The following is a 13,349-nucleotide window of genomic DNA, read 5'->3' as shown; positions in this document are numbered from 1 at the left end:
GGTTTGTGACATTGTACAGGAGACAGGGATCAAGACCATCCCCATGGAAAAGAAATGCAAAAAAGCAAAATGGCTGTTTGAGGAGGCCTTAGAAATAGCTGAGAAAAGAAGAGAAGCAAAAAGCAAAGGAAAAAAAGGAAAGATATAAGCATCTGAATGCAGAGTTCCAAAGAATAGCAAGAAGAGATAAGAAAGCCTTCCTCAGCAATCAATGCAAAGAAATAGAGGAAAACAACAGAATGGGAAAGACTAGAGATCTCTTCAAGAAAATTAGAGATACCAAAGGAACATTTCATGCAAAGATGATGGGCTCGATAAAGGACAGAAATGGCATGGACCTAACAGAAGCAGAAGATATTAAGAAGAGGTGGCAAGAATACAAGGAAGAACAAAGTATGGTGAACAGCTTCATATATATGAGACTGTCTATAACCACTTATTAGTACCTTGTGTGCTCAGTCACTCAGCCATGTCTGACTCTTCGAGACCCCATGAACCGTAGCTGGCCAGGCTCCTCTGTCCATGTAATTTTCCAGGCAAGAATACTGGAGTAGGTTGACATTTCCTTTTCCAGCGGGATTAATATTTTAATATATGTTTATTGCTGACTCTTTTTAAAGGGTTTTTTTCAGAAAGACAAAAAGCACTCTCGTTTAGACTCCAGATAGGCAGTGGAAAAATCACCTCCAAGTGGGGATAAGCAGAAAAATGACATATCCCTGTTGCTGAAAACCTTTATCAATTGTGGAATCATCTTTGGATTTTCCTATTGCCATGGAGTATGCTAATTATCCCAGTGTGGTTTCCTTTGATTAAGAGGATAGATACCACTTCCGTTAAGGAGACTTGATTGATTCTCAGAGTTGCATTTTATAGAACATTCCTGTCTTATGTATAGATACAGTAAAAATGTCTAGAAAAGAAGGGTTCAGCTGCTACTGATCAGGAAATACCTTCAGGAAAGGCAGAGAGACCCATTTCAAGCAATTCTCTTAAACCAGATCTACTTAGTAAGTTTGAGGAGAAAGACCGCTGATTTGTGAGCCAGCCAACCAAGTGCTGGCTTTGTCTAAGCTGCTAGCCCCCTCATAAAAGGAGGGGGAAAACCCTTCTTTCCTATAGATTTGCTTCTTTTCACAATAAATTGAAGCAGAGGATCAAAATGTCTCTAGAATCACTTCCAATTTAATCATGTTCTAGTACACAAACATCTTCTGGGAAGCCTGTGTACTTAGAGCTGTGGGAGATGTGATAACATATAAATGCTTTTCTAGCCCTCCAATAGCTAGCTCTCACTCCATCATACGTGAAAATGACTGAGACAATTAAACTGAAATTTTGAGCCAATCCTATATGAAATGAAAGTGAAGTCGCTCAGTCGTGTCTGACTCTTTGTGACCCCATGGACTGGGGTCACTCTTCCGTCCATGGGATTTTCCAGACAAGATTGCTGGAGTGGATTGCCATTTCCTTCTCCAGGGGATCTTCCCGACCCAGGAATCAAACTCGGGTCTCCCGCATTGCAGGCAGATGCTTTACTGTCTGAGTCTAATATGCAAGTAAAGGAAACGAGCTCATAATACTGTCTGATCTGAATCTAGTAACAACTATGATATTATCTTCATGGTCTGTTTCTTGGCATGCGGATTTCCTGATAAGAGTGAAACGCCATTCACCACAGCAATCCAGTGTACTTCAACCTGATGCATATTTGATGTAGGCGATTTACCTAAATAATGTGCTGAAAGCTATGGACTAAGATTTTAACAATTAGAAGGAAGTCACAGGCTGATAAACTTTTAAAGAATTAAAAGGATGAACTCTAATCACTGCATACAAAATGATTGTCTAAATTCACAATGGAGAGGTTAAGCTACATTTTCTGTGATAAATTTTGGTCCCCCTGAAGGCAAGGGAACATTCTTATTCATGCTTTCATAAGGTTAGACTATCGATGGGCTTCCCTGGTGGCTCAGATGGTAAAAAATCTGCCTGCAATGCGGGAGGCCTGGGTTTGATCCCTGGGTTGGGAAGATCTCCTGGAGGAGGGCATGGTAACCCATTCCAGTATTCTTGCCTGGAGAATCCCATGGACAGAGAAGCCTGGCAGGCGAGAGTCCATGGAGTCACAGGGTCAGACATGACTGAGGGACTAAGCACAGAGTATCGATAAATATTTACTGAAGTGAATCTTATGAAATAGAAGTTTTAGGCCGGTCAGTCAATAGTGTCTGTCCCAGCACATGCATGTAAACATACAATGAACAAATAGTCAAAATTCAATATACAAATTTAAGCACACTGCAATAAATTTCATGGGGCATAGAGTCAGAAACAGAAAATTAAAAAGTACCTTGGAGATCAACTAATTGTTTTATGATAGTGAAATTTTGTTTTAATGAGAGAATATAACTAGGAATCACATTCTCATTCCATGGAAGCTGAGGATGAGAAATAATTTATATTTAACCTTTCTGAGGGAATTAATAAATTAAAATAAGTTTAAATTCCAGAAGTGTAAAAAGGGTAGTATCAGATCCTTCCCATCCGTACCCCTTTATACTTTAGGGCCGTAGGAACTTCTTGTGTTCTGTTAGGCTATTTCAGTGTGGTTTGAGAGTATATGTTGGTGTGTGTTTTTTAGATGAACTGATGGGATTTGGGGCTGGGAAACAGGAAGACTGAGAGTTAACATTAAAGAAACAAGATATGATAATTACAACTCTTCATCTTCGATGGTTCTTATGTACAAGCTGAGCCTTACAAGTTACTGTCTTTAAAGGAAAGTCACACAAACAGGAATAGAATAAAATAAAATGATAATATCTAATGAATATTGTACTTTAAAAATGTAATATTTTACACAAATTTAAAGCAACAAATTACCTTATTTTTATTTTCACAAAATAACACATCGAGGGAGAATTGATAGATTTGAAAGACAGTAAAATTAAGTTCCTTTTTTGTTATGATGCCATATTTATGGCACACTAATTATTCTGCCAAGGCCTAAGAGAAAGAAAAATGGATATCAGACATGGATTTAAAAATTGCTGTGAAAATAGTGCAAGATGGAAAATTTTACCAGAGAATTTGATCTTAAAAACTGAGATAAAATTCACACATCTTAATATTCACTTTTCAAAGATATGATACAGTTTTTAGTATTTTCACAGATATGCACAACATCATCATTACATAATATTTTCATCATTGCTAAAAGAAATCCATTACCTGAAGAACTGATGTGTTTGAACTGTGGTGTTGGAGAAGACTCTTGAGAGTCCCTTGGACTGCAAGGAGATCCAACCAGTCCATTCTGAAGGAGATCAACCCTGGGATTTCTTTGGAAGGAATGATGCTAAAGCTGAAGCTCCAGTACTTTGGCCACCTCATGTGAAGAGTTAACTCATTGGAAAAGACTCTGATGCTGGGAGGGATTAGGGGCAGGTGGAGAAGGGGACGACCCAGGATGAGATGGCTGGATGGCATCACGGACTCGATGGATGTGAGTCTGAGTGAACTCCGGGAGATGGTGATGGACAGGGAGGCCTGGTGTGCTGCAATTCATGGGGTCACAAAGAGTCGGGCACGACTGAGCAACTGAACTGAACTGATGGGCAATCACTTCCTAATTCTCTTACCCTCACCTTCTGACAACCACTAATCTATTTTCTCTCTCACTGGACTTGCCTACTCTGAGCATTTCATAAAAATGGAATCATGCTATACGTGGTCTTTTCTGTCTGCCTTCTTCCACTTAGCATGATGTTTTCAAGGTTCATCTGTACTATAATATGTACTTCACTTTTTCTATTGTTGAATGGCATTTCATTGTATATACCTCATTTCACTAAAATATCACAGTTTGTTTAGCCATTCATCTGCTGATAAACATTTTCCTTTTCAATTTTGGGTTATTATGTATAAGCTTTTGCGTAGATAGATGTTTTCATTTCTCTTGGGTATATACCTAGGAGTAAAATTGCTGGTTAATATGGCAACTCATACTTAGCCATTTGAAAAACTGCCAAGCTGCTTTCCGAAGTGGCCATAACATTTTACATTCCCACCAGAAATGCATGAGAATATGTATTTCTCCAAATCCTCAACAACACTTGTTATTGTCTACTTTTTGATTATTGTGGGTATGAAGTGGTACCGCATTGTGGTTTTGATTCATATTTCCTTAATTACTAATGAGGCTGAGCATATTTTCATGTACTTATTAGCTATTAATAGATTTTCTTTGGAGAAATGCCTATTCAAATCCTTTGCTGATTTTTGAATGGGGTTATCTGTCTTTTTACTAAGTTGTAAAGGCTCTTTGTGTATTTTGCATATGAGTTCTTTATACATTTATGCAAATATTTTCTCTTATTCCATAGTCAGTCTTTGTATTTTCTTGAAAGTGTCTTTTGGAACAAAAAAGTTTTTAATTTTATGATGTCCAATTTATTTTTTTCTTTTGTCATTTGTGCTTTTGGTGTCATGCTAAGAAACTATCGTCTAATCCAAGCTCACTAAGATTTATGCCTATGCTTTTGTGCAAAAGTTTTCCAGTCTAAACTCTTAAAAATTTAAGTCTTGGCTTAGTTTCTGAATTAATTTTTGTTTATTGGGAGCCAGGGTCCAGCTTAATTCTTCTGCATGTGGATATCCAGTTTGACCAAGGTTAAATTTCACTCGATGGTGAAATATTGCAATCTTTACCACATAGATAAGGATTAAGAATGCTCATTACAGCCACTACTACTGAACATTGTATGAGATTTTTTTTTTGCTAGTGCAATAAATCAAGAAAGCAAAAGATAAAAAGATGAGAAACCAAGAAATAAACTCCCACTATTCACAGATAACATGATACTGTACACAAAAAGCACAAAATAACCTAAATTAATTACTACAATTAATAAATGAATTTAGTAAGGTCACCAGTTACAAGGTCAGCTTATCAAAGTCAATTGCATTTCTATATACCAACAAAAGGAATTAGAAAATAAAAATGAAAAAATGGAAAATGAAACATTTAGAATGATAGTATAAACACTAGCACAGAAAATTAAATATAAACAAATATAATATAAACAATTAAATATAAACAAAATTAAATATAAACAAATATAAACAAAATTAAATATAAACAAATGGATCTAGTAACACATCTGACAGAGCTCCTCACTGAAAACTACGAAGTATCATTGAGAGAAACTTAAAAAGAGCTAAAACCATAGGCCATACCATGTTTGCAGACTGGAAATCTCAGTATTGTAAAAATGGCATTTCTCTTTAAAATCTATTCAAATAATCTATCGGCTCAATGCATGCCAAATAAAATCCTAGCAGAATTTGTTTTTTGTAGAAACTGAAAAACTTATTCTAAAGTTTAAATGGGGTTGCAAAGAGTTGGACACCATGGAGCAACTAAGCACATATAGAGAGAAAGAGCAATCTTTCCATAATTTATGCAATACACATTGGATATTTTTATGCAACAAAATTAAATCTTGATTATCCTACCTCATATTATATCCATAAATCAATGCCAGATAGACTGTAGATTTAAATGTGAAAGATAAATCATAAAGAATTTACCTGAAGGACTAACAAATGAATTCTACTTCTTAAATTCCATTCATTGAAAGACACCATTAAGAGTAACAGGACAGGTCACATAATGGGAGAAATAATATACATATAGACATGCATACATGTATTTCTGGGAAAAACATTAATATCTATATATCAATTTATTGATTGATTGATTTATCTGACTTCAACAGTCACTTCACAGAACAAGACATGCATATGTTCAAAAAGTGAGAAGATGCGTAACTTTATTAGATATCAAGAAACAAAGGTAAGATACCATTTCATAATGACCAGTATGACAAATAAAACTATTGACAATACCCTGGGCCTGCAAGAACTCATAGTAACTCAGATCCTTATACATTGCTGTTTGGAGTGTATATTTGTCCCACCACTTTGATAAACTGCATTCTGAAGGAGCTCAGCCCTGGGATTTCTTTGGAAGGAATGATGCTAAAGCTGAAACTCCAGTACTTTGGGCACCTCATGCGAAGAGTTGACTCATTGGAAAAGACTCTGATGCTGGGAAGGATTGAGGGCAGGAGGAGAAGGGGACGACCGAGGATGAGATGGTTGGATGGCATCACTGACTCAATGGACGTGAGTTTGAGTGCACTCTGGGAGATGGTGATAGACAGGGAGGCCTGGCGGGCTGCGATTCATGGGTTCGCAAAGAGTCAGACACAACTGAGCGGCTGAACTGAACTGAACTGAACTGAGTAGCTTCCCTCCATGGGATTCTCCAGGCATTCTCTGGAGTGGGTTGCCATTTTCCTTCTCCAGGGGATCTTCCTGACCCATGGATCGAACCCGGGTCTCCCTCATTCCAGGCAGACGCTTTAACCTCTGAGCCACCAGGGAAGCCCAATAAATGTTTAGAATATACATATGCAGTTTAGAATATATGTTCTTAAACTGTCTTTAGGGTTCATATATTAACAAACCAAAGGTCTTTCAACAGTAGAATGAATAGTAAGTTATGACCTTTTTTTAAAATAGAAGAGGACACCTCAAAGAGAATGGATGAATCTCACAAATATTATATTAAGCAAAAGAAACTAGACCAGAGTTTGGTTTCAGAAAAATTAAGCTTAAAAAGAAGAAAAACTTATCACTGGTGATGGAAGTCAAGATAGTGGTTACCTTTAAATACAGCTTTTGAGAGTGGGTGTGAGGATTTCTTGCTGGAGTTGGTAATCCGTTTTTCAAAGTAGTTGGTTAAATGGCTAAGATCACTTTGGGAAAAATTCAGTGAGCTGTGCATTAATGATTTGTGAAATTTTAGTATAAATGTAATAGTTTAAAGGTTTGCTTCAGTTGATACAAAAGACTGTGGTTAAGGCAGTAAGTTCTTATAAGGATACCAAATGCTGCTTCTGAGACAACAATAAAAATAAAACACAAAAACTAATGTAAATTAAACTATAGCACAAAATAATAGAGCTTTTATTCATTTTTTCAAGTGGAATGTGATGCCTCACGAAGCAGTGAGTTTGCTGTCACTGGATTTATACAATGTAAAGACAGAAGCATTCTTGTTTAAGGGCGGGCTTTGGGTGAAATGATCTCCAAGGAGCTTTCCAATTCTAAGACAAAATAATGTCAATCTTACACTGAAGAAACACAACCTGCCAAGTGTGTAATACCAGACAATTTGCCAAACAACTGTTAATCAGTGAGAAAATCATTTAAACTATCAAGCTGACTCCACTTAAAAAATATATTTCTCACTTCCTACAAGTTTAACAATATTTTGTTATATAATTTAATATATATGTATATATATGTTATTAAGATACTGAGTTAAACCATAGATTATGCCTAGATCTTTTAAAATATATTTTAAGAAAAACCTAAAATAATCCAGTGACAGTTGACTACTCTATTGGTAAAAGATGATTTGCCATGGGAAAATTTAGAATGATGTCAACTATATTCACTGTACCAAGAATGCCTTATGAAAAATTAAGCAAGTTCTGTTTATTGCTCGCCTAAATAGTCAGATGAGATACACATAATGTGTGTATGTTTTGATATAAACATCATCATGTATTTTTCATATTCCATAACAAAGAGATTTCTTATAAAGGATTTTGATTCAGTCTTGGATGAACTTCAGGTGCATGAGAAAGAGACTTTCAATTATTCTACTTTTAATTCATAGGACCAACTCCTCTTGGTTGTCAAATGATTATTTTCAGATATCAAAAATTCTTAAATTTTTTGTTTCAGGACTTGCAATAAAAATTGTGTATAGTCAACAGAGTAAAATTTAGACATGAATAAATTTAACATTTAATTTTAGAGAATTTTCAGATCCTTTGCCTTCCACCTACATATCCAGCAGTGTAACATATATCATAGGTCCTGGCCTGGTTAAGTAAAATAATGTATATTTGAGACAAATACTGGCAGTGTTGTTGGCTTTGTTACAGTATTAAACAATAGTAGGCATCCTACCCTGCATGATACATTCAGTTTGAGATTCTTTAAGTTGTTGTAGAAGCATTAAGTATTTATCATCACCCAAAATTGTGCCAAACATTGCATAAAGTATACACCTGTCTTTGAAACTTTGAGAGAAACCCATAGTTAATCCTGAATTTTTGCCTATAGTAACCCAAATGACATGACATAAAAAAGTAAGTCACATATATTACAATTGTACCCTGTAAGTAGACTGAAAAAACTGTAGTACCTGCATGCTTACATAATTATGTAGGATCTCATGGTAAAATCTCAGAAATTCTTAATTTTCCAAAACTGAATTTTATATCCTTCCATGTCTTATATTGTTTCATTCTATCTTAAATAATTTACTTAATTCTGTAACAATAAGGAAGGACTAGTATGAAGTGGAGGAGAAGGCAAAAGTCTTCTAGTGGTCTGAACCTATGGTGACTCAGTGCAAAGAAAATATATTTACGCCTCTAAAATAATGAACTAGGAAGTGAATCTGAAACTAATAGAATTCTTTCTTATGTTTTCCCAACTGCATGCATTGGTCTTTACATTTTCTTTACTATGGAAAATATTTAGCCTGAACAAAGAATAGAGTATTCTGCTTAACAAATTATTTTGGCAGATGGAGAACTGCCACATATTCCACATATGAATAATAATTTTTTAAAATAATTTAAAAGTTACTTCAGGATTTTACATTAGAAATATTGACTTTACTATATTGCAGAAGTACAGAATTAACAATAAAAAGGATATTTGAATTCCAGGAAGATGACGGCTTATGTTGAAGTCGTTCATTCTGCTTACCACTCATCCACCCATCCACCCATCTATCCATCTATCTTTCTATCCATGCACACACCCATTTTGTATAATATGGGATATATGGAAATACAGTGGTACACAAGATGAATAATTCTCATGAAGAATTATTCTTTCATGAAGAAAATTGCACAGTGACTATACTAGATGATTGGATTTAAAAAATTAGTGCAATATAATTGACATATAATACTAGTTTGGGGCTTCCCAGGTGCCTCAGTGGTAAAGAATTCACCTATAAATGCAGGGGACTCAGGAGATGTGGTTTGATCCCTGGATTCGGAAGATCCCCTGGAGAAGGAAATGGTAAGCCCCTCCAATATTCTTGCCTGAGATATTCCATGTACAGAGGAGCCAGGCAGGCTGCAGTCCATGGGATCACAAATAGTCGAACCCAGTGGAGTGACTGCATGCACCCTTAAGATTATTAGATAATTGTTCCAGTTTAAAGTGTAAAACATGTTGAATTCATAAATTTATATTTTGAAATATGATTATAATTTGGTGGTGGTGGTTTAGTCACTAAGTCATGTCCAACTCTTGCGATCCCATGGACTGTAGCCCACCAGGCTCCTCTGTCCATAGGATTTTCCAGGCAAGAATACTGGAGTGGGTTGCCATTTCCTTCTCCAAGGGATTTTTCTGACCCAGGGACCGAACCCAGGTCTCCTGCACTGTAGGAGCTACTGACTGAGCTACCAGGGAAGCCCCCCATCACATAATTTAGATGATGAAATTTCAAGTGATCTTTTTCCTTTGTGAATTTTTAAACCACCATAGTTGTATGTTTTTATTTCTTCATAAGCTTTCTATTTATTAACTCATTTGATCCTTGTAACAACCTTGGAGGTAGGAACTATTAGTATTGCTACTGTACAGCTACAGAAATAAAAGCACAGAAAGGTTAAGTAATTACCTAAAGCCCCTCAGCTAATAAACAGAAGCAGGATATAAGCATATACAGTGTGTCTCTAGACACTGTTCTCAAATCCCATAGTTCTATTATCTGTCAAATAGAGGTATGTTAATATGATCAACAATACTGCAATATTATCATCACCAAGAATAACAATAATAATATATACAATTTTTATTCTTTATATAGACTTTTCACTAGGCTTCCCAGGTGGTGCTAGTGGTGAAGAACCCACCTGCCAATGCAGGAGACATAAGAGATGCAGATTTGATTCCTGGGTCAGGAAGATCCCCTGGAGGAGGACATGGCTTAATCCTTAAAGCATGCTTGAAGTAGGACCCTTTAACAGTCCTTTAAAATAATAAATATCCATATTAGCTCTAAAGAGATTATATAATTCATTTTTAATAACTGAGACCGATAATTCCCAAATAGGAGTATAACAAAGACTGAGGGAGAGAAATAAAACAGTGTAAGATATTATAGTTACCAAAGGAGCATGGGTTAAAAAAGGTTGAGAGACTCTGTCACAAAGAAAAATTATTGGGACATCTTGGGAGATCGTTCATCAAATGGAAAAAAGAAAGTTCACAAAAGTTAATTGATTATAAAAGTAAACTAAATCTAGAACAAATGAATTTTAATGACTATCTTTCAAAGAATGATTACTTTGTTAATTACGCATTATAAAACTAAAAGTTGGTGTATGGATGGTATACTATGGAGAATACTGCATTGAAAGCAGTGACATCTGAGTTTAAGTCTCAGCACTGTTACCAAATGTTGGGGTCCTTCATTGTTCTTGATTTCAGTTTTCTTATGTGAAAATGAAGGGACAGCCCAGAAGACTGTTAAGTGCCTTAGCGTACTGCTTCTCTATAACTCACCTAAACTTTTGTTGTTTTTTTGTAAAAGTATTTTGTAGCCTTCGCATAAGAAAAAAAAAAAAAAGATGTGATAATTGAGGGATAATAGCTACAACTCTAACTAGAACCTAAGTCCTTGACCCTAAGGCCAACAGACTAGTAGATTATGCATCATAACCATTCTGCAAACCAGAACCACTTGTGGGGCACCAGCAACCTGGAGGCTATCATTCAGTAGATCTGTCAGTGCACCTGAGCCTATGTAGTTTGAGCATCTCACTCAGTGATTTTTGTTATGTATCAGTTGGCTTCCCTTGTGGTTCAGCTGGTAAAGAATCCGCCTGCAATGCGCAAGACCTGGGTTTGATTCCTGGGTCAGGAAGATCCCCTGGAGAAGGGAAAGGCTACCCACTCCAGTATTCTGGCCTGGAGAATTCCATGGACTGTATAGTCCATGGGGTCGCAGAGTTGGAAATGACTGAGCGACCTTTACTTTCACTTGTGAATATTCATTGTTCCAGATTCTCTTTTAACAAAATGTTACTTGAATTTAAGTTGCAGACAAAGACTTAGGCTAACAAGGGAAACAAATGCAACATTATAATTAATCTCAAAAAAGACTATTTCTTTTTTAGTCATCTGTGGATAAGATCAATATTTCTTATGTGACTTGCACTGTATCAGAGCTTACAGATCTTAGATACTTGTACTTATTTTTTTGCTGTGATAATAGAAGATCAAGTAATAGAAACTCAGTTGGCATTGAGACGGAATATTCAGAAAATATATACACACACATATGCTTAAACATAGTATATAAGCTCATAAAGATACATAAATACAAAACTTTTAATCTCCATTATCTTTTGTTTGCTCTTCCATATTCATGCACCACTTTTTTCACCCTTTTCCATCCTGCTCTGTGCTCTGGGAGACTGACCTGAATGAACTGTGATAGTACCCATAGCCTTTGGCCAACGGGTAACCGGTAGGATACTGTATGAAAGGATAAGAGTGAACTCAGTGTTTTTGCCCATGGATCACTCCTGCTCATCTTCAGCTGACTGTGTCCCTTGACTAAACATCACTGATCCCCTTCAGCCTGGTGAATAGTTTATGACATTCTGTGCTTTGAAGTTTTGATACTTGGCCCCTTTCCTCATTCCTTGAAAAACTGCAGCAGTTCTGATGCAATTGGCCCCAGTTTACTGCACAAACTCCTGTGGATTTTCTGCATTTACACTTTTAAATAGATGCTTGTAAATAAGCCCTCCTGGAATTATCAAATTTTGTGCATGACGTCTATATTTCCTATTTACAGGGATCCTGATTGAAACAGTCTTTTATGTTAAAGGTACCTTTGAAAATCTTTGGTTAAGACAAAAGAAGTAAATGCATGGAAACTTGAACTGCAATTTGATTAAATAAATAAATAGTCATAACTGATAAAAACAGTATACTTAAGTAATTGAGGAAAAATATAAAATTTATATTATTAAAATTGAGGTAGCAGTGAATATAAGAAAATGAGACGTTGGCCTGATATGGAAAAAAAGTAAGGAGATATGAATTTTAACTGATACAAACACCAGGTCACAAGGCTGAAACTGACAGAGCTTTCTCCATGCCCCAGAGACACCTGATCTGTGCTACTACATTCATCTAGGGGCAGCTCATTACTGGAATAATATAGGCAAGCTGGAAAGATTCATAGAAGAGTAACAAAATGATAAAAAGCGCTGAAGGACTGACCTATAAGGAGAGATTAAAAAGAGGAAATCACTCTGCTTTAGCTAAGCAGTGACTAAGGGGGAACATCTATAATTATGCGAAGGTTATAAACTCCAACAGATAGGCAGCGATTACTACAAATCTAGGGTGTAGTGCTTTGCAGAAAGATAAATTAAGAAAAGGAGATTCTAACTCAAAAAACAGGACCATTTCCTAATGTAGAGCTATTTTATGTCTTCTAAAGCTAAATGTTCTATAATATAGCCTTTGAAAAAGACAAAAATGAAGCAAATTACAAACCATTACTTATTATTATATATGTAGATTCTGTACAATCTATTTCTATCTATCCTATCCACCTAACTAGCTGATCTAACTATTGGTGTATCTCAGAAATCAACCTTTCACAAACATACATATAGCTATTTATTTAGCAATATATAAAATAAATATTTATTTAGTAAGCATCTCATTTAATTGTTGACATTACATTTTAGCAATCAGAGAAACTTAGGGTAAGAAAATTTAAGCAATGTTCTGAAGGTTACCCAGCTAGTAAGTATCACAGCCAGAGTACAAACCCAGGGGTCTTTATCTCCATGTCTCTGCTTATCATCCCTGAATAGTTAAACTACTTTAGTACATTATTATATCATTTCCACAACAATTCTCCATTCTTGAACAATCCATGTGGTCATCATCCATTCTAGCTATGTGATAAAGCCTAAAGTAGTTTTCATTTCCTTATCCTAGATAGATAATACTTATTTTTAATCTTGCAAAATAATTCCTTAATTCATTATTGTACACAATTCAAGTTATTCAGTGTTATAATTATTTATAAAGCTTAAATTTAAGAAAGTATGCTATTGAGTTCTCTTAAAAAATAATCACCTCTCACAATTTATTTGAGTTGAAAATACATTGAAAGAAAACCTTGGTCAAGGCTAATATTTAAA

This window comes from Capra hircus, chromosome 4, assembly GCF_001704415.2.
Source record: "Capra hircus breed San Clemente chromosome 4, ASM170441v1, whole genome shotgun sequence".
Lineage (NCBI taxonomy): Eukaryota > Metazoa > Chordata > Mammalia > Artiodactyla > Bovidae > Capra > Capra hircus.
The sequence above is the reverse complement of the archived record's forward strand: the minus strand, read 5'-3'. Positions refer to the sequence as shown.